The 26,011-nt window shown below is 42.3% G+C and overlaps 1 protein-coding gene across 2 annotated transcripts in view; it reads left to right on the top strand.

The window, feature by feature from the left end:
* The first annotated feature begins 14,330 nt into the window (after positions 1-14,330).
* The window catches only part of rabgap1 (RAB GTPase activating protein 1), a 146,841-nt gene continuing 135,160 nt past the window's right edge, over positions 14,331-26,011 (top strand). For both annotated transcript variants that reach the window (XM_014125816.2, XM_014125812.2), the window contains exon 1: positions 14,331-14,474. The gene's annotated coding sequence lies outside the window, so the exon portion shown is untranslated. The remainder of the gene's footprint in view (positions 14,475-26,011) is intronic.

The raw sequence follows: 26,011 nt of genomic DNA, 5'->3' as shown, positions 1-26,011 counted from the left end.
TCTTTAGTCCAGGAACATGATGAAACGAGCTTTGACATTTTGGTGTTGCAAAACCTGTCACACCCAGATCTGTTTCACCTGTCTTTGTGCTTGCCTCCACCCCCCTCCAGGTGTCGCCCATCTTCCCAAGTATTTATCTGTTGCCAGTTCGTCTTGTCTCGTCAAGCCTACCAGCTTGTTTCTCTGTACTCTTGTTTTTCTCGTCCCTGCTTTCTAGTCCTCCCAGTTCCGACTTTTTCTGCCTGCCCTGACACTGAGCCCGCCTGCCATACCATTCTGCCTGCCCTAACCTCGAGCCTGCCTGTCGTCCTGTACCCAAGTCTTATCCTGTGTCATGATAAAACCTGCATTTTGATTCTGACATTTTCTCAGGGTTACGGGACCAATGGGGAGTTCCACAGGAACCATATGTTCATCATCCACCTTTTCTGGTGAAACCCTGATCTTTAGCAAATTTTCAGGGCAGGTTCACTACTATGACAACCCCACCACTCTTGTCAAGTGGGCGCAACAGTGTCTCTACTTTCTTAGGCGGCTGAAGAAATTCAGGTGAAGATGGCCCAGTACATCACCATGCTCCCACATCCAGAATATCTACTCAAAACGGTGCCTGAGGAAGGCCCGCTGCATCGTCAAGGACCCCATACGCCCCAGCCGAGAGCTGTTCACTCCCTTACCGTCGTGCAGACGTATCGGAGCTTGAGGTCTGATACCAACAGGGTCAAAGACAGTTTCTATCTACAAGGAATCAGACTGCTGAACACTTGAACTGGACTGACCACCTGCTCTGATTCTCCACACTTTAGCACACATACACACACCCACACAGACACACACACACACACACACACGCACGCACACACACACCTGTATTTTAGCTTTTTTTTGTACCTGTATTTTTTTTAAATTGAAAGTTTTATTAAGATTTCTTGTTTTTCAAATCAACAAACAAAACACATTCCACATTCACAGATGTGGCAGCCATAAATAATATAATAAAATATAAAACAAAACAAACAACACATTTGCAGCAGCACTATCTGTGATCATGTTAGCTACTTCCAGCTTTAGCTGAGACAACGAGCAAAGAATTTACAGTACCTTACACAACATGTATATACACTCATTTCCCAAATCACCCCATTCACTCTGTCCAATTTGAAATATAGTTGAGTAGTGGAGATCAGAGTCTATCAAACCTGGGCAATACACATTTTAAATGTAGGAGAAGAATTAGAAGCCCACAGTAGGAGAATACATTTCTTAGCAAGGTATGTGACAGTCATAAACACATTTTCTCTGTCTGGATCAAGAACAAAGTCCTGCTGGGCATTAAGAAGATAGAGACACAGGGTCATATCAAACTGTACATATAGTATGTTCTGTGCAACAGAATGTATAGATTGCCAAAATCTGATAATCTCTCTACAACTCCAAATACATGCACATATACAATCAGGAGAAATGTCTGTATTAATTCTATGGAGTCTCACTGCGGTGTAATACAATTTGTACAAAAATGTGTAATTAGATTCATTTTTACATTGGTAGAGGAGCAGTATACCCTGTCGCAAACATCCACCCATAACTCATCACTGATAGTCAGATTAAGGTCCTTTTCCAAGATTATTTTCAAAGGAGTAAAGAAGGATCACATATTCTCAGAAAGGAGTCTATGGATGTAGGAGATTTTGCTTTTAATGAATTGTGCTGTAGCAAGAAGGGTCTCAACTTCATTCAGATTCATTCTAAACCTTGGAAGTGAAGAAGGAAATTACATGTCTAATTTGAAGATATATTTTAAAAAAAATGTATCTTGGCACATTGAATTCACTGCAGAGCTCTTGAAAGGATTTCAGTGTAGTTGTGTTCTGATGAAACAGATCTGAAAAGGTCCTGATCCCTAGTGTATGCCAAACATTAAAGTTAGCACGACTCAGGGCTTTTGGCATGTCTGGGTTGCATACTATGGGCGAGTGAGGGGAGGAAATGCCAAGGTATTTCTTACAGTCCTTCCATGCTAGTAGGATGTTGTAAATCACAAAAGTTTTGGCTATGTTACCCACTTCACTAAAGTTATTAATAAATATAATTGAGCTTGGGGGCAATGAACCACAGGATTGGCCATCTATCTGAATCCACATTGAGTCTTGTCTGTTTGTGATCCATGTTAGCATATTGCGGATTTGGACAAACCAGTAGTAGAATTGAAGCCAGGGAAGGGCAAGACCCCCCTTAGATTTAGTTCTCGATAGAGTGGAGAACTTGATCCTAGGTTTTTTTAACTGCTCCATATACATTTGGTGATGCTTTGGTTGGTTGTTTTGAAAAAAAGAAACTGGGAGATAGCATGGGAGCATCTGAAATAAATAGTTCAATCTAGGGAGGACGTTCATACGAATAACATTCATTCTTCCTATTAAGCTAATTGGGAGGGAGATCCAGGTTCGGAGATCATTCTTGATTCGATCCAGGAGTGGGAGATCATTTTCCTTGAAAAGGCAATTCAGATCTGGTGTTACAAAGAACCCAAGGTATTGAAACACCTGTGTCTTCCATTGGAACGGACAGTGTCTTCATAGAGCTGGTGAGTGTAAGATGGAGAGGGCAAACAATGGATTTGTTAAAATATGTCTTATATCCTGAAAACTTGCCGTACTGAGCAATTGTGTCTAAAATGGGAGGGATGGATTTCTCAGGGTTGGATATGTAGAGCAAGACATCATCCCTGTAGAGCGACATTTTGTGCTGAAGGCCACCTAGAGAAACACTCACAATACTTGGATTGCTCTTTATCAACTCCGTCAAAGGCTCCGCCCCCAACAAATAGAGCAGGGTGGCCAGCGAGCATCCTTGTCTTGTGCCACGTCCCAAAGGGAATCTGTCAGAATTCAGACTGTTAGTAGTCACCATGGCATTTGGGTGAGAATATAGGGACCTAATCCACTTAATAAAGTTTGGGCCCATATTGAACTGAGAACAGAAAGCTCCACTCCATCCTGTCGAACATCTTCTCAGCATCCAGTGAAACCAGCGGGACAGGGGTCTTCTGTGCCTTTACGTGATCAAAAATATAAAAAAGACGGCGAATGTTATCAGAAGAGTACCTGTCTCTAATAAATCCAGTTTGGTCCGCTTTGTTTATTTTCGGGAAGAAGAGTGTTTAGTCTTTTGGCGAGCAATTTGGTCGCCAAAGTCGAAATTCCAACAAGCTTATGGGCCGGAAGGACGAGCAGGATAGAGGGTATTTTTTGAGCAACACTGTAATGCGGGCTGTGTACATAGAGTCTGAGCTCTGTTTTTGCAAAAATCATCCAGCATTGATATGATAATAGGGCTAAGCTGGGGCCAAAAAGCTTTGTAGAACTCTCTGTGAAATCCATCTGGGCCTGGGGACTTGTTAGGAGGCATTGACATAATTTCCTCGAGGAACTCCTCAGGAGTGAAGGGGGAGTTGAGATCTTCTTAGTCGGACTCTGATAGCTTTGGTGGCGAGATTCCCCCTAGAAAGGAATGGAGTTCTGCACCCTATGTTTTCTCTCAGAAGTATATAATTTGCTGTAAAAAATATGAATAGAAAAATGTATCTTATTTGGATCTTATGTGACCTTGTCATCTGCTGTTTGGATGGCCATGATTGTACGCTCTGACTGCTGTTTTTTTAATGGTTAAGCAAGCAATCTGCTAGGCCTATTGCTATACTCATGGTATTTCTGTTTAGCAAAGAAAACTAAAAAATGTTATCTCCCGAGTATAGTCCAAGTTTAGTTTGGATGTTTTACAGAGGCAAAGCGGAGGTGGACAAAGGTGTGATCTGAAAGTGCTATGGGTCCGATTGTACAAGTGGCAGAATTTATGAAAACCTTTGGGATAAAAATGTAATCTATATGAGAGTAGGTGTTATGGACATTGGAGTAGTATGTATAGTCCATAGATGAGCTATTAGTCTCTCTCCAGATATCTATCAGTGTTGAGTAATCGTACTGAAGGTAGCTAAGGAGTCAAGGGCAGGAGAGAAGAGATGTCAATGTAGCGTCTTTAATAGGCAAGTCCCAAAACAGTACAGGTACAAGGTCCATAAATGCCCGAGACAATGGAACACACAGTTACTCACGGAAGGAGGAAAACAACGCTCCTACTATACTTAACACACGGTACACACGTGAATAAACTGAGGAAAAAACCTCCACGAGCAACATGAAAATAATCCCGGACAAACCTAAGCGGGGAAACAGGGGTAAATATACACACAGAAATTAAAGCAAATGAAAACAAGGTGTGAATGAATCAAAGACAAAACCAACAGAAAAGGAAAAATGGTTCGGTGATGACTAGTAGGCCGGCGACGCCGACCGCCGAGCACCGCCCGAAAAAGGAGAGGAACCACCTTCGGTGGAAGTCGTGACAATCAGTCCCATCTCTTTAGTAAAAGAGTTCAACATCTTTGCAGATCTAGAGTTTGTGGTGGGGACTTGAGATGATTTGTCCAGAGTTGAGTTGAGGGTACAATTCAAATCTCCAGCAAGCACTCTAAAGGAAACGCAATGCTCATTGAACAAGGATATCATTTTCGACATGAAGGCAGGAGCATCTCTGTTAGCGGCATACACAATACCAGTCAAAAGTTTGGACACACCTACTCATTCCAGGATTTTTCATTATTTTACTATGTTCTACATTGTAGAATAATAGTGAAGACATCAAATCTATGAAATATCACATGGAATCATGTAGTAACCAAAAAAGTGTTAAACAAATCAAAACATATTTTATAATTGAGATTCCTCAAAGTAGCCACCCTTTGTCTTGATGACAGCTTGCACACTATTGGCATTCTCTCAACCAGCTTCATGAGGTAGTCACCTCGAATGCATTTCAATTAACAGGTGTGCCTTGTTCAAAGTTCATTTGTGGAATTTCTTTCCTTCTTAATGCGCTTGGGACAATCAGTTGTGTTGTGACAAGGTAGGGGTGGTATACAGAAGATAGCCTTATAAAGACCAAGTCCATATTATGGCAAGAACAGCTCAAATAAGAAAAGAGAAACTACAGTCCATCATTACTTTAAAACATGAAGGTCAGTCAATACGAAAAATTTCAAGAACTTTGGAAGTTTCTTCAAGCGCAGTCGCATAAACCATCAAGCGCTATGATGAAACTGGCCCTCATGAGGCCTGCCATAGGAAAGGAAGATCCAGAGTTACCTCTGCTGCAGAGGATAAGTTCATTTGAGTTACCAGCCTCAGATATTGCAGCCCAAATAAATGCTTCACAGAGTTCAAGTAACAGACGCATCTCAACATCAACTGTTCAGAGGAGACTGCGTGAATCAGGCTTTCATGGTCGAATAGCTGCAAAGACACTACTAAAGGACACCAATAATAAGAAGAGACTTCCTTGGGCCAAGCAATGGACATTAGACCTTTGGAAATCTGTCCTTTGCGCTGATGAGTTCAATTTTGAGATTTTTGGTTGCAACCGCTGTGTCTTGTGAGACGCAGAGTATGTGAATGGATGATCTCCGCATGTGTGGTTCCCACCGTGAAGCATGGAGGAGGAGGTGTGATGGTGTGGGGGTGCTTTTCTGGTGACATTGTCTGTGATATATTTGGCAAGGAAAGGCACACTTAACCAGCATGGCTACCACAGCATTCTGCAGCGATACGCCATCCCATCTGATTTGCGCTTAGTGGGACTATCATTTGTTTTTCAACAGGACAATGACCCAACACACCTCCAGGCTGTGTAAGGGCTATTTGACCAAGAAGGAGAGTGATGAAGTGCTGCATCAGATGACCTGGCCTCCACAATCACCTGACCTCAAACCAATTGAGATGGTTTGGGATGAGTTGGACCGCAGGGTGAAGGAAAAGCAGTCAACAAGTGCTCAGCATATGTGGGAACTCCTTCAAGACTGTTGGAAAGCATTCCAGGTGAAGCTGATTGAGAGAATGCCAAGAGTGTGCAACGCTGTCATCAAGGCAAAGGGTGGCTACTTTGACAAATCTAAAATATTAAATATATTCTTCCAAAGTTTTGATGTCTTCACTATTATTCTACAATGTAGAAAATAGTAAAAATTAAGAAAAACCCTAGAATGAGTAGGTGTGTCCAAACTTTTGACTGGTACTGTATATTTAAGATATGAATTGGTTGCCCATATAGTGTCATGACTACACGTGAGGATCCAAGGGCTCAGATTAGCTTGGCAATGGTTGACAAATAACCAGGCCCTCTCTCACCCACGGAAGAGGGAAGGGGGGGGGATACGCTGCATTTCTACACCTCACACCCGGTCGTACATTTTATGCAGCTGAGACTCTCTCTCTTGCTCTTTAGTATCAAGTAAAGGAATGTCCCTTTGTCTCCAAATACTTTTGCCCGCCCAAAACTCTAATGTCCAAAAAGTGAACACTGGAACAATATTTCTAACATCCGAATGTGAGGAATGATGAGAGATGGTCTATGGAAAACTAATGTCTATTTTGTGATGTCATTAAAAATGGTATAAAAATGGTATCAATCATGTAATGTAACTTAAAAAGTATACACACGTTATCTGTCAAGTTCACATCCAATATGCTGTATAGGATGCATGAAAAATGATGAAAGTATTTTTGTTAAAGATAGGAATGTGATTTTAGTTTTCTAACGAGATCATAGTTTTGATGATACTTTGCACTAGTAAGTATGCCCAGAGGGAGCTCAGAGATGGCGTCAGGATGATGAACACCCATTTTACGCAGATTGCATAAAGGCTTGGAAGAGAAATTAACCTGTTAGGGACGCCTCACCAATATCCAATGGTAGAGCGTGGCGCGAAATACAAATACCTTAAAAATGCTATAACTTCAATTTCTCAAACATATGACTATTTTACACCATTTTAAAGACAAGACTCTCGTTAATCTAACCACATTGTCCGATTTCAAAAAGGCTTTACAGCGAAAGCAAAACACTAGATTATGTCAGCAGAGTACCCTGCCAAAAATAAATCACACAGCCATTTTCAAAGCAAGCATATATGTCACAAAAACCAAAACCACAGCTAAATGCAGCACTAACCTTTGATGATCTTCATCAGATGACACTCCTAGGACATTATGTTATACAATACATGCATGTTTTGTTCAATCAAGTTCATATTTATATCAAAAAACAGCTTTTTACATTAGCATGTGATGTTCAGAACTAGCATACCCACCGCAAACTTCCGGTGAATTTACTAAATTACTCATGATAAACGTTTACAAAAAACATAACAATTATTTTAAGAATTATAGATACAGAACTCCTTTATGCAATCGCGGTGTCAGATTATAAAATAACTTTTCGGGGAAAGCAAATTTTGCAATATTCTGAGTAGATAGCTCGGCCATCACAGGCTAGCTAATTTGACACCAGCAAGTTTGGTGCTCACCAAACTCAGATTTACTATAAGAAAAATTGGATTACCTTTGCTGTTCTTCGTCAAAATGCACTCCCAGGACTTCTACTTCAACAACAAATGTTGTTTTGGTTCGAAATAATCCATAGTTATATCCAAATAGCTCCATTTTGTTCGTGCATTCATGTCAGTATCCGAAGGGTGACGCGCGGGTGCATTTCGTGACAAAAAATGTCAAAATATTCCATTACCGTACTTCGAAGCATGTCAAACGCTGTTTAAATTCAATTTTTATGCTATTTTTCTCGTAAAATAGCGATAATATTCCAACCGGGCGACATTATATTCATTCATAGACTGAAAGAAAAACATGGAGTCGTCTCGTGCACGCGCACTCCATTGTCATTGTTCCCTGCCTGACCACTCACAAAAACTCCTTTTTTTTTTTCGGCCAGAGATTGCAGAGACGTCATTCCACTTTCTGGCGCCTTCTGAGAGCCAATGGAAGCCTTAGAAAATGTCACGTTACAGCAGAGATGCTGTATTTTTGATAGAGATGCCCTAGAAGGAGAACAAATTGTCAGACAGGGTACTTCCTGTATGGAATCTTCTCAGGTTTTGGCCTGCCATATGAGTTCTGTTATACTCACAGACACCATTCAAACAGTTTTAGAAACTTTAGAGTGTTTTCTATCCAAATCCACTAATTATATGCATATTCTAGTTTCTGGGCAGGAGTAGTAACCAGATTAAATGTACGTTTTTTTATCCGGCCGTGAAAATACTGCCCCCTATCCCAAACAGGTTAACATCAGACCAGAAAGATGTGAGACTGTGGTCCACATGTTTGAAATGGTTATAATTTAACCTCAACATGAGGTGAAGAAGATAAACTCACCAGACTAGACCCAAACATTACCAGGCTGCAGCTGTGCGTGTAAAGTGGTTCAAACTCTGACTGTCCACACAAGCTAAGAACAAGTTCTGAACAAAGACACCACTGGTGACTGGACAACTAAGAAGAAGGACATTGTGACCTTTGGTGGACAATCAGAGCATGTACAAGTGGCCCACAGGAAAGGCTCACCAAACCAATATTCTTCCGAGGGAGGGCTAGTTCCATCAGGGAAACGGTGAATGGCATTCAACACATAAATACATTTATTACTTCTTATTCCAAATGGGCGGCGGTTCGTGTGCAAGGTATATGATTAATGTGAGGACAGTCCTAGAATGTCTTAATGATAAGTGTCCCTTTTTCTCTATCTCTCTCTTTTCCCCACCCCCTTTCCGTATGTGTAACAAGCCATCATATCTTGTCAGTCCACTAGGGACGTTTGTCTCATATAAGTGTGTATGTGTATTCTGTGTTATTATTTAGTTAGCTAGTAAATACCGACTAGCAGCACTGTAGAAACTAATACATTACAACGGAACGATTTGATTAGTGTAGTGTTAGCTAGCTACATAGTTGTCTTTGCTGTCTTTGTATCTAAGATAATTGTGTAGTTTAGAGTAATTATCGAGGTTAGCTAGCCAGGTTAGCTAGTGTTAGCTAGCTACATAGTTGCCTTTGTATCATGATAAGGTGTAGCACTGAAACTATCGAGGTTACCTAGCCAGCTACACTTTCAAACAAAGTCAACAACGCAGCCACTGCTAGCTAGCCTACTTTACCAGCCAACAGTACTGTATCATTTTAGTCATTTTAGTCAATAAGTTGTCTTTGTCATAGTTTGTCATAGCTTGATAATTGTGTAGTTTAGAGTAATTATCGAGGTTAGCTGGCCAGCTATTTTCGTCCCCCGCGACGCCATTTCCAAACCTAGCCAACTATTACCCGACGAGCAGCATTGTAGAAACTAAATATATTACAAAGGAACGTCTTGATTAGTGTTATGTTAGCTAGCTAAATAGTTGCCTTTGTATCATGATAAGGTGTAGTACTGAAACTATCGAGGTTACCTAGCCAGCTACACTTTCAAACAAAGTCAACAACGCAGCCACTGCTAGCTAGCCTACTTCACCAGCCATCAGTACTGTATCATTTTAATCATTTTAGTCAATAAGGTTTTTGCAACGTAAGCTTAATTTTCTGAACATTCGAGGCGTGTAGTCCACTTGTCATTCCAATATCCTTTGCATTAGCGTAGCCTCTTCTGTAGCCTGTCAACTATGTGTCTGTCTATCCCTGTTCTCTCCCCTCTGCACAGGCCATACAAACGCTTCACACCGCGTGGCCGCTGCCACTCTAACCTGGTGGTCCCAGCGCGCACGACCCACGTGGAGTTCCAGGTCTCCGGCAGCCTCTGGAACTGCCGGTCTGCGGCCAACAAGGCAGAGTTCATCTCAGCCTATGCTACCCTCCAGTCCCTCGACTTCTTGGCGCTGACGGAAACATGGATTACCACAGTTAACACTGCTACTCCTACTGCTCTCTCCTCGTCTGCCCACGTGTTCTCGCACACCCCGAGAGCTTCTGGTCAGCGGGGTGGTGGCACTGGGATCCTCATCTCTCCCAAGTGGACATTCTCTCTTTCTCCCCTGACCCATCTGTCTATCGCCTCCTTTGAATTCCATGCTGTCACAGTTACCAGCCCTTTCAAGCTTAACATCCTTATCATTTATCGCCCTCCAGGTTCCCTTGGAGAGTTCATCAATGAGCTTGACGCCTTGATAAGTTCCTTTCCTGAGGATGGCTCACCTCTCACAGTTCTGGGTGACTTTAACCTCCCCACGTCTACCTTTCACTCATTCCTCTCTGCCTCCTTCTTTCCACTCCTCTCCTCTTTTGACCTCACCCTCTCACCTTCCCCCCTACTCACAAGGCAGGCAATACGCTTGACCTCATCTTTACTAGATGCTGTTCTTCCACTAATCTCATTGCAACTCCCCTCCAAGTCTCCGACCACTACCTTGTATCCTTTTCCCTCTCGCTCTCATCCAACACTTCTCACTCTGCCCCTACTCGGATGGTATTGCGCCGTCCCAACCTTCGCTCTCTCTCCCCCGCTACGCTCTCCTCTTCCATCCTATCATCTCTTCCTTCTGCTCAAACCTTCTCCAACCTATCTCCTGATTCTGCCTCCTCAACCCTCCTCTCCTCCCTTTCTGCATCCTTTGACTCTCTATGTCCCCTATCCTCCAGGCCGGCTCGGTCCTCCCCTCCTGCTCCGTGGCTCGACGACTAATTGCGAGCTCACAGAACAGGGCTCCGGGCAGCCGAGCGGAAATGGAGGAAAACTCGCCTCCCTGCGGATCTGGCATCTTTTCACTCCCTCCTCTCTACATTTTCCTCTTCTGTCTCTGCTGCTAAAGACACTTTCTACCACTCTAAATTCCAAGCATCTGCCTCTAACCCTAGGAAGCTCTTTGCCACCTTCTCCTCCCTCCTGAATCCTCCCCCCCCCCTCCTCCCTCTCTGCGGATGACTTTGTCAACCATTTTGAAAAGAAGGTCGACGACATCCGATCCTCGTTTGCTAAGTCAAACGACACCGCTGGTCCTGCTCACACTGCCCAGCCTGTGCTTTGACCTCTTTCTCCCCTCTCTCTCCAGATGAAATCTCGCGTCTTGTGACGGCTGGCCGCCCAACAACCTGCACGCTTGACCCTATCCCCTCCTCTCTTCTCCAGACCATTTCCGGAGACCTTCTCCCTTACCTCACCTCGCTCATCAACTCATCCTTGACCGCTGGCTACGTCCCTTCCGTCTTCAAGAGAGCGAGAGTTGCACCCCTTCTGAAAAAACCTACACTCGATCCCTCCGATGTCAACAACTACAGACCAGTATCCCTTCTTTCTTTTCTCTCCAAAACTCTTGAACGTGCCGTCCTTGGCCAGCTCTCCTGCTATCTCTCTCAGAATGACCTTCTTGATCCAAATCAGTCAGGTTTCAAGACTGGTCATTCAACTGAGACTGCTCTTCTCTGTGTCACGGAGGCGCTCCGCACTGCTAAAGCTAACTCTCTCTCCTCTGCTCTCATCCTTCTAGACCTATCGGCTGCCTTTGATACTGTGAACCATCAGATCCTCCTCTCCACCCTCTCCGAGTTGGGCATCTCCGGCGCGGCCCACGCTTGGATTGCATCCTACCTGACAGGTCGCTCCTACCAGGTGGCGTGGCGAGAATCTGTCTCCGCACCACGTGCTCTCACCACTGGTGTCCCCCAGGGCTCTGTTCTAGGCCCTCTCCTATTCTCGCTATACACCAAGTCACTTGGCTCTGTCATATCCTCACATGGTCTCTCCTATCATTGCTATGCAGACGACACACAATTAATCTTCTCCTTTCCCCCTTCTGATAACCAGGTGGCGAATCGCATCTCTGCATGTCTGGCTGACATATTAGTGTGGCTGACGGATCACCACCTCAAGCTGAACCTCGGCAAGACGGAGCTGCTCTTCCTCCCGGGGAAGGACTGCCCGTTCCATGATCTCGCCATCACGGTTGACAACTCCATTGTGTCCTCCTCCCAGAGTGCTAAGAACCTTGGCGTGACCCTGGACAACACCCTGTCGTTCTCCACTAACATCAAGGCGGTGACCCGATCCTGTAGGTTCATGCTCTACAACATTCGTAGAGTACAACCCTGCCTCACACAGGAAGCGGCGCAGGTCCTAATCCAGGCACTTGTCATCTTCCGTCTGGATTACTGCAACTCGCTGTTGGCTGGGCTCCCTGCCTGTGCCATTAAACCCCTACAACTCATCCAGAACGCCGCAGCCCGTCTGGTGTTCAACCTTCCCAAGTTCTCTCACGTCACCCCGCTCCTCCGCTCTCTCCACTGGCTTCCAGTTGAAGCTCGCATCCGCTACAAGACCATGGTGCTTGCCTACGGTGCTGTGAGGGGAACGGCACCTCCGTACCTTCAGGCTCTGATCAGGCCCTACACCCAAACAAGGGCACTGCGTTCATCCACCTCTGGCCTGCTCGCCTCCCTACCTCTGAGGAAGCACAGTTCCCGCTCAGCCCAGTCAAAACTGTTCGCTGCTCTGGCACCCCAATGGTGGAACAAGCTCCCTCACGACGCCAGGACAGCGGAGTCAATCACCACCCTCCGGAGACACCTGAAACCCCACCTCTTTAAGGAATACCTAGGATAGGATAAAGTAATCCTTCTAACCCCCCCCTCCTTAAAAGATCTAGATGCACTATTGTAAAGTGGTTGTTCCACTGGATATCATAAGGTGAATGCACCAATTTGTAAGTCGCTCTGGATAAGAGCGTCTGCTAAATGACTTAAATGTAAATGTAAATAAAGAATTAAACCAATTTGTGCAGTACTGAATAATGCTCAAGGCTGGGGTTTTTGCTGATCCAAGAAGTTTGCGACCGTTCAGATTACGAGACTGATATGAGGTAATGATTAATAAGTAACTGTTATCGATATATAACTTATATAACTATATAACTTCTAGAGTTTAATTCGGGAGACTGTAACTCGTTAAACAACTACTTCCGTGCTGCCCCAAATCCTAATGACTTAATTGTTACAATTAAGTAACAATTAAACATAGTGTCACCTCCTGGCCAGTATAAGGATTAATTGTTATTGTAGTTTGGTCAGGACGTGGCAGAGGGTATTTGGTTTATGTGGTTCGGGGTGGTGGTTTTTCTAAAAAGGGCATTTGATTTATGTATTCCGGGGTTTTTGGGCACTGTTCCTTGTTTATGTAATTCTATGTTTAGTCTAGGTAATCTGTTTCTATGCTGAGTTAATTGGGGTGGACTTCCAATTGAAGGCAGCTGTGTGGTGTTGCCTTTGATTGGAAGTCCTATATTATTTAGGTGTGTTTGTCATGGCCCAATCACACCAACACAGTCGTGAAGAAGGCACGACAAAGCCTCTTCCCCCTTAGAAGGCTGAAAAGATTTGGCATGGGCCCTGAGATCTCCAAAAAGTTCTACAGCTGCACTATTTAGAGCATCTTGACTGGCTGCATAACCACTTGGTATGGCAACTGCTTGGCATTCGACCGCAATGTGCTGCAGAGGGTAGTGCCTATGGCCTAGTACATCACTGAGGCTGAGCTCCCTGCCATCCAGGACCTCTATACCAGGCGGTGTCAGAGGAAGGCCCTAAAAATGGTCAAAGACTCCAGCCACCCAAGTTATAGACTGTTTTCTCTGCTACCGCACGGCAAGCGGTACCAATGCACCAAGTCTGGAACCAACAGGACCCTGAACAGCTTAAACCCCCAAGCCATAAGACTGCTAAATAGTTAGTTAAATAGTTAACTTACTGTTAGTGTTTACTATTTGTCACTTTATTCCTACATACATACCTCAATTACCTCGTACCCCTGCACATCGACTCGGTATTGGTACCTCTTGTATATAACCAAGTTATCATTACACATATCTATTATTCATTTTATTATTATGCGTTTCACTTTTCTCTTATTTCTCTATTTTCTTTCTCTCTGCATTGCTGGGATAGGGCCGTAAGTAAGCATTTCACTGTTGTTTACGAGGCATGTGTTCATATCTCTTGTTTACGAAGCATGTGACTAATACAATGTTATTTTATTTGACTATAATTTTGCCTTCCTGTTTTATACTTATGCAAATATATTTATTATATTCTACTGAACCATTAACTTTATGTTTGTATTATTTTTTGTTGTTGTATTATTTCTTATTGTTGATGCATGGTCGAGAAGAAACCTGCAAGTAAGCATTTCGTTGGACGGTGTATATATACACCATGTATCCTGTTCATACAACTAATACAAACTTGAAACTTGATGACTGAATCCTATGCAGAATATGTTTATCTGTCACTTATTTGACACTTCATTCAATTTTTATCCGACATTGTCTCTTAATTTTCACATATAGCCTTGTTTTATTATTTTGCAAAGACACTTTGAAATGTAATACTGGTCTGGATGACAATAACCAGATATGTCCCAGGCAATGCTTTTCCTGACACAAACGAAGGAGGTGTGTTGTACTGCGCATGCGCCAACGCAGTGGGGTTTGCGTTGTGTTTACAGCCCTAAATGCTGTTGCAGATGTAGCTAGCTAGCTAGCGCAATGTTATGATAACCGTCTTTGGAATAAAACACAGTTGTCGAACCAGGTAAGATATTCGACACTTATATGCATGTCTGTGTTAAATAAATAAGCTGAGTGTCTCCTCTGAACAGGACACTTTTAGCCTGGAGATATTTGAAGTGTTGTTAAATAGCTGGCTACTGTAACTAAGCCAACATTAGCTCAGTGGGCTGCCGAACGTTCAAGGTTTGTGCATCACTTTGAAGGCCGAGCAGTTTTGCTGACGGTTTTATGTCCAAACTAGACAACGTTAGCTAGTTAGCCAGACATATAGCTAGTGTTCCTCCAACTAATGTTATGGCAAATTAACATTTCTGCATAAACTAAGGGCATCACGAAGTTGGCAGGAGAAAGCAGAGTTATGTAGCTAGCTAGGCTAGCGGGTGTAACGCAACGAGATAGTGCTTTCGCTGTTTGCTTTTCTCGGTGTCTAACTACAGTAGTAATCTAACATTAGCGAGCTAGTTAGCTCTACCCGGTCCCAGCCAGATACAGTTTATTGTACTCAACCGTGTGTTAACTGGAAATGCATTTGTTTGCAGAAACAACTACCGCTCTATCGTAACCTTACGTTGGCGTTAATTGCAAATGACAGGGACTGCTAAATTCGCTAGCTAACTAACAGTAGTTGCTGGGTTCGGTAGTTGTAATATTCCATAATCTGTATTGGCAGATGACTAGTTAGCCAGCTAGTTAGTGGCCCCCTGATGATTTACAGGACACATGACGTCGGGGTAAATTACCACAGCCTATATGTTACTGTTATAACGTTACCCGTAACGCTAGATGACATGTCAGGGACAGCTAGTTGACCCTGACAGCCAGGTAACGTCAGTTAGCTATGGTAAAACTGACTAACGACGGCTATGGAATTTAACCAAATGGATATTAATTCATCCTCAACATTAACACGTGCCGCATTTCTCTGGTGCCTTTAATTTGAAAGAAGTATGGAACGCCGTTTGGACGTGTGTCTTTTTTGACACGCAAAGACCCAATTGGCGTTCCATAGAGAAGCCCTTTCTCCCTTGGTGATTATGAGTAGCGGTTGTCATGGTAACGGAGCCCAGGCCAGTTGAAGTTTGTTAACTCACCTGAAATACAGGCAGCAGTCGACAAAAACAACTGTACCAGTCACACCCTCCTCCTGAGCCATATTCAAATATTTGCATAAAAACCTACAGGTGCTCACAGTAAGGGAAAGTTCCCTGGCCTACAGTTATCTATGATCAGTGTTTGTTGGAGTTGTTGTTGACTGTGTGCAGGTGTTTTGAATTCTGTGCCAGGCTACAGAATTTCTGCAATTTTCCATTGTGCAGCTAGCTCATCCCACGTAACCTTGAAAGGTGTGCAACTCCAGGTATAGGCCTTGCTGTTGTTGCATTATTTCAGCCAGTCAGCCTGGCAGTAGCATCTAGCTTGTGTGCTATTGACAGCCATGTCCTGGACAGGAGTCAGGCAGGATATGGCTTGCACTTGCCCCATGAGAACTTTCACAAGTGGTGTTCAGAGCTAACCTATTACTAAACAAAATAGTCAGTTGTTCTGGAGGATGTCTCCTCATTCCACCTTGAAAAGCACATATAAAGAGGATTTTGTTACCCACCATCTCAGATTGTTCTGAAATTGTTTCTGTAGTTAGAAACAGTTAAGATTAGCCTTCCTGAAGCATGATTTTGTTTAAATATAATTAGATCTCTGTGAAATTAAGCCTCTATACCAAAATTGGCCCTTTTTAATTGATAGGATTCATATAATCTTCAATAAATATAGTACCTAGCATTCAATTTGGTCCGTCATTCTTCCTAATGAGAAAGACATAAGAAATACAATAAAATTATCAATAGCCACCCATAGCAATCCCACCTCAAGACAGCAATCCCACCCCAACAACCAGTATACAGTATCAGTTCTCTATGTCTGACAAGTAGTATGGAGCTTCTGCTTGGAGTATTGCTTCTTCAACCTTTATAATGTACTCCCTGAGAATCTGGTGATATTCCTTTACCATGTTCAGAGAAATTAGCCATTGAAGTCGCTTGCATTCTTTACCAGCTGCCGCTGTTCCTGCTACTGCCACCACACCCTTTTATCCATTTTGCTGGTCTCTTGTGTTTATAAAATGGATCACAACATTTTGCAATCAATTAGCTTAATTTCCTAGAGATCAAACTATATTTCAACAAAATAATGTTTCAGGAATGCTAATCTTGTCTGTTTTTAACTGCAGAAACGATTTCAGAACAATCTGAGATGGTGGGTGACATGACCTGCTGAAATGACATGGAATGACCACTATACCTGTCTGATGCAAGACACCTGTCATGTTTTCTATGCAGAGGAGACGCGTTACTAGTTTGTGGACTATTACTGTATCCCTGAAGTAGCCTAGCAAGACTTTCAGTTAGGGAGTGTCAGTGTGGACATATGTGTTGATTGATTGATGGTAATATGCAACAAAAAAAAATTGCAAGGAAAGGCTATACACCAGGCCAACAATTAGGCTACAACTGTGATTGAGCATGCATTTTTTTCAATCATCCTCAAGGGCTGGGCGATATGATCGAGGAAAAAAAATAAAAAAATAATAATAAGAGCGTCTGCTAAATGACTAAAATGTAAATGTAATGATCAAAATATCATATCGCAGTATTTTTCACATTTTTGACAGTGTTTAATGGTATTTTACGTTTTTGAATAATAAAAGTTCTAAAAATGCTTCATGAGTTGCGCCTGATCCTAGGGTGGCAACACATTATAAGTGATTTTAATGGGTCTTTTTCCATTCTGATTGTTTGTTTATACTGTTCAATCAAAAGTTGGAATATAGTGGGCACTTTGAATACCGTATTGTTTCAATCAAGGAAGTCGTTTTCATTGCAAGTTAAAGCGTAGTGTTAGCTAGCGAATGTTGTGTGATCTGTGCATTAATATTTCTTGCATGTCAGAAAGCCATTTGCATTGCTAGTTATAGCCTACTGTTAGCTAGCTAGCTAACATTGAATTTAGTTGGTTAGCTTTAGCTACCTGCTGATTCATACCACAGAATTTCATACATGGTGGCTAGCAATGACAATCAGTTTGTATTGCTAGTAGTATGGGTTGGGGTTGTGATTCATTTAGATAACTAGCTAGCTAGCTACATGTCTAAACAAAATATTCCACTTCGCTAGATGATTACATGACCCATCAACTTAGCCAGGTGTGTCTGGGGGTGATTACGGCCATCTATTATATTTCATGAACATGTGTACATGTCTAGACAATAGTGACCCATCCACTCAGCTAGATGTGACTGTGAGGTGCTTTTAGCATTTCTTTCACATGACCCATCAATTTAGACAAGTGTCTCTGGGTAAGCATCATCTAATAATGATACAATATTTTTATCTGTATGCTTTCTATTTTTGATATTGCTACTATGCACATGCAAGTAACATTTTCACTGTACCGTTTACACCTTCTGTATTCTGTGCATGTGAAACTTTGATTTAATTTATATTATAGTCTGTGTTTACCAGAGACAGTATTGTGAAGAACAACATAACCTGCACCAAAGTCATATTAGAATATAGGCCAAGAACTAGATAAAGTGTTTATTTTTTTTTTGCTACATAAAACCGAATCGTGGTGGTCGGTCACATATACGTACGTTGCATTCAGAATGTATTCAGACCCTTTGATTCCCAGGCGCTGAAGACGTGGATGTCGATTAAGGCAGCCCCCCGCACCTCTCTGATTCAGAGTGGTTGGGTTAAATGCGGACGACACATTTCAGTTGAAGGCATTCAGTTGTACAACTGACTAGATATCCCCCCTTTCCCTTTCCCAACATTTTTTTTCTCATCAATCTACACACAATAACCCATAATGACAAAGCGAAAACAGGTTTTAAGAAATGTTTGCAAATGTATTAAAAATAAAAACCAGAAATTCCTTATTTATTTATTTAAGTATTCATACCCTTTGCTATGAGACTCGAAATTGAGCTCAGATGCATCCTGTTACCACTGATCATCCTTGATGTTTCTACAACTTGATTGGAGTCCACCTGTGGTAAGTTCAATTGATTGGACGTGATTTGGAAAGGCACACACCTGTCTATATAAGGTCCCACAGTTGACGGTGCATGTCAGAACAAAAACCAAGCCATGAGGTCAAAGGAATTGTCCGTTGAGCTCCGACACAGGATTGTGTCGAGGCACAGATCTGGGGAAGGGTACCAAAAAAAAAAAAAAAAAGCCACGAAGGGGTTATTGTGACAGGGTAGGAACCAAAGTGTTGGTCAGTGTTCCCCAGTGGACCCCCAAGGTCCCCAAGAACACAGTGGCCTGCATCATTCTTAAATTTAACATTTGGAACTACCAAGACTCTTCAGAAGCTGGCTGCCCAGCCAAATTGAGCAATCAGGGGAGAGGGGTCTTGGTCAGGGAGGAGACCAAGAACCCGACGGTTACTCTGACAGAGCTCCAGAGTTTCTCTGTGGAGATGGTTGTCCTTCTGGAAGGTTCTCCCATCTCTGCAGCACTCCACCAGTCGGCCTTTATGGTAGAGTGGCCAGATGGAAGCCTCTCCTCAGTAAAAGGCACATGACAGCCCACTTGGAGTTTGCCAAAAGGTACCTAAAGACTCTCAGACCATGAGAAACAATATTCTTTGGTCTGATGAAACCAAGATTGAACTCTTTGGCCTGAATGTCAAGTGTCACATCTGGAGGAAATCTGGCACCATCCCTACGGTGATGCATGTTGGTGGCAGCATCATGCTGTGGGGATGTTTTTCAGTGGCAGGGACTGGGAGACTAGTCAGGATCGAGGGAAATATGAACGAATCCAAGTACAGACAAATCCTTATTGAAAACTTGCTCCAGAGTGGTCAGGACCTCAGACTGGGGCGAAGGTTCACCTTCCAACAGGACAACAACCCTAAGCACACAGTCAAGACAGCCCAGGAGTGGCTTCAGGACAAGTCTCTGAATGTCCTTGAGTGGCCCAGTCAGAGCTCAGACTTGAACCTGATCGAACATCTCTGGAGAGACCTGAAAGTAGCTGTGCAGTGACGTTCCCCATCCAACCTGACAGAGCTTGAGAGGATCTGCAGAGAAGAATGGGAGAAAGTCCCAAAATACAGGTGTGCCAAGCTTGCTGTGTAATACTCAAGGTTATAATCGCTGCCAAAGGTGCTTCAACAAAGTACTGAGTGAGGGGTCTGAATACTTATGTGAAAATGATGTTTAATGTTTTTAATAAATTCTCAAATATATAAACCTGTTTTTGCTTTGTCATTATGGGGTATTGTGTGTCGATTGAGGTACAAAAATAATTGTATACATTTTAGAATAAAGCTGTAATGTAACAAAATGTGGAAAAAGTAAAGGGGTCTGAATACTTTCCGAATGCACTGAACAAAAATATAAACGCAACATGCAGTTACAGTTCATATAAGGAAATAAGTCAATTGAAATAAATACATGAGGCCCTTATCTATGGATTTCACTAGACTGGGCAAGGGCACGACGTTGGAGGTGGTTTATGATAGAGAAATGAACATTCAATTCTCTAGCAACAGCTCTGGTGGACATTCCTACACTCAGCATGCCAATTGCACGCTCCTTCATAATTTGAGAGTAATAAGCTTTTTGTGCCTATGGGAAAATTCTGGGGTCTTTTTATTTCAACATATGAAACATGGGACAAACACTACATGTTGCGTTTTATCATTTTGTTCTGTGTAGTAAAAGGGCAGGATACCGTATATCTTCCACATAATACTGTTTTAGTAGGTTATGATAGGGAACTTTGTAAGATCTCTTCATGAATATCCATTAAACACCCCGAGCCACTGTAAGCTTGTGGCTGTGACAGAGTGCCTTCTTCTGAGTAAGATGGTTATCATCAACCGCACAATGTGATTCAGTGACTGTCGCCGTTTCTCTCTTTCCTTTCTCGTCTCTCTCTCTCTCCTCTCTTGTGCATCGCCACTCGTGATTCGACTGTCCCAAGCTCAACTCTGTAACCCCCCCTCTGTATCTGCCATTTGAAATCACTGCAGCGAATTTGGTTGAAGCTAGCTTATGTGTTGCAAGCCTGAGTATTCATACTCACGGCCTTCCTCTCCCTTGTGAGGTGAGGTGAGATGAGATGCACTGAGAGTAGAGGATAGCTCAGCTGGCCTGGCTTGGTCTGGCCGGCCTTAAAGCAGCCAGTTCAGCTAGAGAGGTGAGTGAGAGTGAAAGAGGGAGAGAGTCAACTCCTCGATCACACCGACATTGCATTTTGGTACACCAGAAAGAAGTACATTCATTGCCTTACAGCAATGTGTTGCAGAGGCAGTTACAGTGCGTTCTGTGTGTTGCATACGTTGGATTTATCGAACGTATGCATCAGACTGTATGCATAGACGGCTTGACAGAAGTGGTAGCAGAAGGAGAATGTTGAACTTTTGTTGCACACATATCCAAATGATGCTGCGTACTATTTTGCTCAATGATGCTGTCGGTGTGATCAAGGCTTAAGAGGCCCCCTGCAGTGCCAGGACTGAAGACATAGCTGACCACCACTGAAAGGCTGTGGCAGCTGAGTAACGAGCCGAACCCAAGTAACCAACCTTGTCTGGCAATTGTATCGAGTAAACCCTAGCCTAACTCCTCCAATAGTCTGACTGATGACCGTTGTATGAGAGGCTTTATTAACAGCCCAGCCTTACCACATTTTTGTCAAGATGTGGAACATCTCCAAATGTCAAGATGGTCCCTCTGAAGAGATAAGTAGGTGGTGTTGTTATGGTGACACCTAGCTGACATGACAGCTAGCTAGGCAGGACAGAAGATAGGGTTATAGCGTTAGCTCAGCAGTCAGACTTAGCATCACCCCATTTGATTTCTTCCTATACATGCGTTGGAGAGAGATGGAGGGAGAAATGGAGGGAGGGAGGAAACATAAGCAGCTTGTATTTCAGTCTTTCTTGTTTGTCCAGTTTGAGAGAGGGCGAGAGAGGAAAAAAAAATAATAATACACCAACTAATGCATGTAGGGCAGAATTGGGCCACTTTCCACTAGTAATGAAAAGATCATTACAATTTTGGCTACATCTAAATTCAAGTCCAAATTTAAAGCTGAGCCCAGAAACGAGCCCTCTGTCAGCTGGTGTTGGACCTCACCAACCAAGCTGACACCAGCACTGCTTCAAAAGAAAGAATTCCAGTAAACAAAATCATGAACCAATCAAAGGACTCATATTTACAACATTGGAAAAACGAAACAAAATCCCAAAGCCGACTAAATTGCTATCTGACCCTAAACAGAGAATATGAATTGGCTGATTATCTCTACTCTGTCAGAGATACGAAGCAGAGACAGATCCTTACCAAGTACAGGCTGAGTGACCACCGATTGGCAATAGAAACCGGCAGACATAAAAGACATGGCTACCCAAAGAGGAGCGTGTATGTGGTCAATGTACGACAGGGGAGGGAGAGACAGAGATGCACTTTCTCCTTTACTGTGATAAATATTCCTCACAAAGAGATTCATTATTCACAGAAATGACTACATTTATTCACAATTTGAATTTATTAAACCCAGAGGAAAAACAAAAAATACTCATGGGCGAAGGAGCAATGGCTCCTCTTGCAGCCAAATATGTATTTGCCTGCCATAGCCTGAGGGACACTGAATAATAACATCTGCATAGTAAGCAGTAACTTACTTATTATTACTATTATCGTTATTACTATTATTATTGTTGTTTATCATTCCAAATAGTAGTGGTATGGGTGGTAATGGTAATGATAGCAGTTTAGTGGTAGTAGTAGTAGTATGGGTAGTAATGGTAATGATAGCAGTTTAGTAGTAGTAGTAGTAGTAGTAGTAGTGGTATGGGTGGTAATGATAGCAGTTTAGTGATGGTGGTGGTATGAGTGGGAATGGTAATGATAGCAGTTTAGTGATGGTGGTGGTGGTAGTAGTAGTGGTATGGGTGGTAATGGTAATGATAGCAGTTTAGTGATGGTGGTGGTGGTAGTAGTAGTGGTATGGGTGGTAATGGTAATGATAGCAGTTTAGTGATGGTGGTGGTATTAGTAGTGGTATGTGTAGTAATGGTAATGATAGCAGTTTAGTGATGGTGGTGGTAGTAGTAGTGGTATGGGTAGTAATGGTAATGATAGCAGTTTAGTGATGGTGGTGGTAGTAGTAGTGGTATGTGTAGTAATGGTAATGATAGCAGTTTAGTGATGGTGGTGGTAGTAGTAGTGGTATGTGTAGTAATGGTAATGATAGCAGTTTAGTGATGGTGGTGGTAGTAGTAGTGGTATGTGTAGTAATGGTAATGATAGCAGTTTAGTGATGGTGGTGGTAGTAGTAGTGGTATGTGTAGTAATGGTAATGATAGCAGTTTAGTGATGGTGGTGGTAGTAGTAGTGGTATGGGTAGTAATGGTAATGATAGCAGTTTAGTGATGGTGGTGGTAGTAGTAGTGGTATGTGTAGTAATGGTAATGATAGCAGTTTAGTGATGGTGGTAGTAGTAGTAGTGGTATGGGTGGTAATGGTAATGATAGCAGTTTAGTGATGGTGGTGGTAGTAGTAGTGGTATGTGTAGTAATGGTAATGATAGCAGTTTAGTGATGGTGGTGGTAGTAGTAGTGGTATGGGTAGTAATGGTAATGATAGCAGTTTAGTGATGGTGGTGGTGGTAGTAGTAGTGGTATGTGTAGTAATGGTAATGATAGCAGTTTAGTGATGGTGGTGGTGGTAGTAGTAGTGGTATGTGTAGTAATGGTAATGATAGCAGTTTAGTGATGGTGGTGGTAGTAGTAGTGGTATGTGTAGTAATGGTAATGATAGCAGTTTAGTGATGGTGGTGGTAGTAGTAGTGGTATGTGTAGTAATGGTAATGATAGCAGTTTAGTGATGGTGGTGGTAGTAGTAGTGGTATGGGTAGTAATGGTAATGATAGCAGTTTAGTGATGGTGGTGGTAGTAGTAGTGGTATGTGTAGTAATGGTAATGATAGCAGTTTAGTGATGGTGGTGGTGGTAGTAGTAGTGGTATGTGTAGTAATGGTAATGATAGCAGTTTAGTGATGGTGGTGGTAGTAGTAGTGGTATGTGTAGTAATGGTAATGATAGCAGTTTAGTGATGGTGGTGGTAGTAGTAGTGGTATGGGTAGTAATGGTAATGATAGCAGTTTAGTGATGGTGGTGGTAGTAGTAGTGGTATGGGTAGTAATGGTAATGATAGCAGTTTAGTGATGGTGGTGGTGGTAGTAGTAGTGGTATGTGTAGTAATGGTAATGATAGCAGTTTAGTGATGGTGTTGGTAGTAGTAGTGGTATGTGTAGTAATGGTAATGATAGCAGTTTAGTGATGGTGGTGGTAGTAGTAGTGGTATGTGTAGTAATGGTAATGATAGCAGTTTAGTGATGGTGGTGGTAGTAGTAGTGGTATGTGTAGTAATGGTAATGATAGCAGTTTAGTGATGGTGGTGGTAGTAGTAGTGGTATGGGTAGTAATGGTAATGATAGCAGTTTAGTGATGGTGGTGGTAGTAGTAGTGGTATGTGTAGTAATGGTAATGATAACAGTTTAGTGATGGTGGTGGTAGTAGTAGTGGTATGTGTAGTAATGGTAATGATAGCAGTTTAGTGATGGTGGTGGTAGTAGTAGTGGTATGTGTAGTAATGGTAATGATAGCAGTTTAGTGATGGTGGTGGTAGTAGTAGTGGTATGTGTAGTAATGGTAATGATAGCAGTTTAGTGATGGTGGTGGTAGTAGTAGTGGTATGTGTAGTAATGGTAATGATAGCAGTTTAGTGATGGTGGTGGTAATGGTAATGATAGCAGTTTAGTGATGGTGGTGGTAGTAGTAGTGGTATGGGTAGTAATGGTAATGATAGCAGTTTAGTGATGGTGGTGGTAATGGTAATGATAGCAGTTTAGTGATGGTGGTGGTGGTAGTAGTAGTGGTATGGGTGGTAATGGTAATGATAGCAGTTTAGTGATGGTGGTGGTAGTAGTAGTGGTATGGGTAGTAATGGTAATGATAGCAGTTTAGTGATGGTGGTGGTAGTAGTAGTGGTATGGGTGGTAATGGTAATGATAGCAGTTTAGTGATGGTGGTGGTAGTAGTAGTGGTATGGGTAGTAATGGTAATGATAGCAGTTTAGTGATGGTGGTGGTAGTAGTAGTGGTATGGGTAGTAATGGTAATGATAGCAGTTTAGTGATGGTGGTGGTAGTAGTAGTGGTATGTGTAGTAATGGTAATGATAGCAGTTTAGTGATGGTGGTGGTAGTAGTAGTGGTATGTGTAGTAATGGTAATGATAGCAGTTTAGTGATGGTGGTGGTGGTAGTAGTAGTGGTATGTGTAGTAATGGTAATGATAGCAGTTTAGTGATGGTGGTGGTAGTAGTAGTGGTATGTGTAGTAATGGTAATGATAGCAGTTTAGTGATGGTGGTGGTAATGGTAATGATAGCAGTTTAGTGATGGTGGTGGTAATGGTAATGATAGCAGTTTAGTGATGGTGGTGGTGGTAGTAGTAGTGGTATGGGTGGTAATGGTAATGATAGCAGTTTAGTGATGGTGGTGGTAGTAGTAGTGGTATGGGTAGTAATGGTAATGATAGCAGTTTAGTGATGGTGGTGGTAGTAGTAGTGGTATGTGTAGTAATGGTAATGATAACAGTTTAGTGATGGTGGTGGTAGTAGTAGTGGTATGGGTAGTAATGGTAATGATAGCAGTTTAGTGATGGTGGTGGTAGTAGTAGTGGTATGGGTGGTAATGGTAATGATAGCAGTTTAGTGATGGTGGTGGTAGTAGTAGTGGTATGGGTAGTAATGGTAATGATAGCAGTTTAGTGATGGTGGTGGTAGTAGTAGTGGTATGTGTAGTAATGGTAATGATAGCAGTTTAGTGATGGTGGTGGTAGTAGTAGTGGTATGTGTAGTAATGGTAATGATAGCAGTTTAGTGATGGTGGTGGTAGTAGTAGTGGTATGGGTAGTAATGGTAATGATAGCAGTTTAGTGATGGTGGTGGTAGTAGTAGTGGTATGTGTAGTAATGGTAATGATAGCAGTTTAGTGATGGTGGTAGTAGTAGTAGTGGTATGGGTAGTAATGGTAATGATAGCAGTTTAGTGATGGTGGTGGTAATGGTAATGATAGCAGTTTAGTGATGGTGGTAATGGTAATGATAGCAGTTTAGTGATGGTGGTGGTGGTGGTGGTGGTAGTAGTTGTAGTAGTAGTGGTATGGGTGGTGATGGTGGGGGTGATAGTAGTAGTGGTAATGATGATAGTAGTTGTAGTACTGATGTAATATTGAAGATGACCGTTATTTAGTTATAAGTTAGTTATAGTTTCCTTTTCCAGATTTATATTTTTATATTTATTACATTACATTCTACTATTTACTGTTACCATGTTACTGTTCTTATTTTTGTATTTAATTTAGTATTATTATTTACTGCCATTTTATATTATTATTTGTTATTGTTTATAATTTTATTACAATGTATATTGTATACATTGTTGCTTTGGCAATATTGACACAGTGTTTTTCATG

Source organism: Salmo salar, chromosome ssa01 (assembly GCF_905237065.1).
Source record: "Salmo salar chromosome ssa01, Ssal_v3.1, whole genome shotgun sequence".
Classification (NCBI taxonomy): domain Eukaryota; kingdom Metazoa; phylum Chordata; class Actinopteri; order Salmoniformes; family Salmonidae; genus Salmo; species Salmo salar.
Note: the sequence above shows the minus strand (reverse complement) of the source record. Positions and strands in the feature narration are given on the sequence as shown.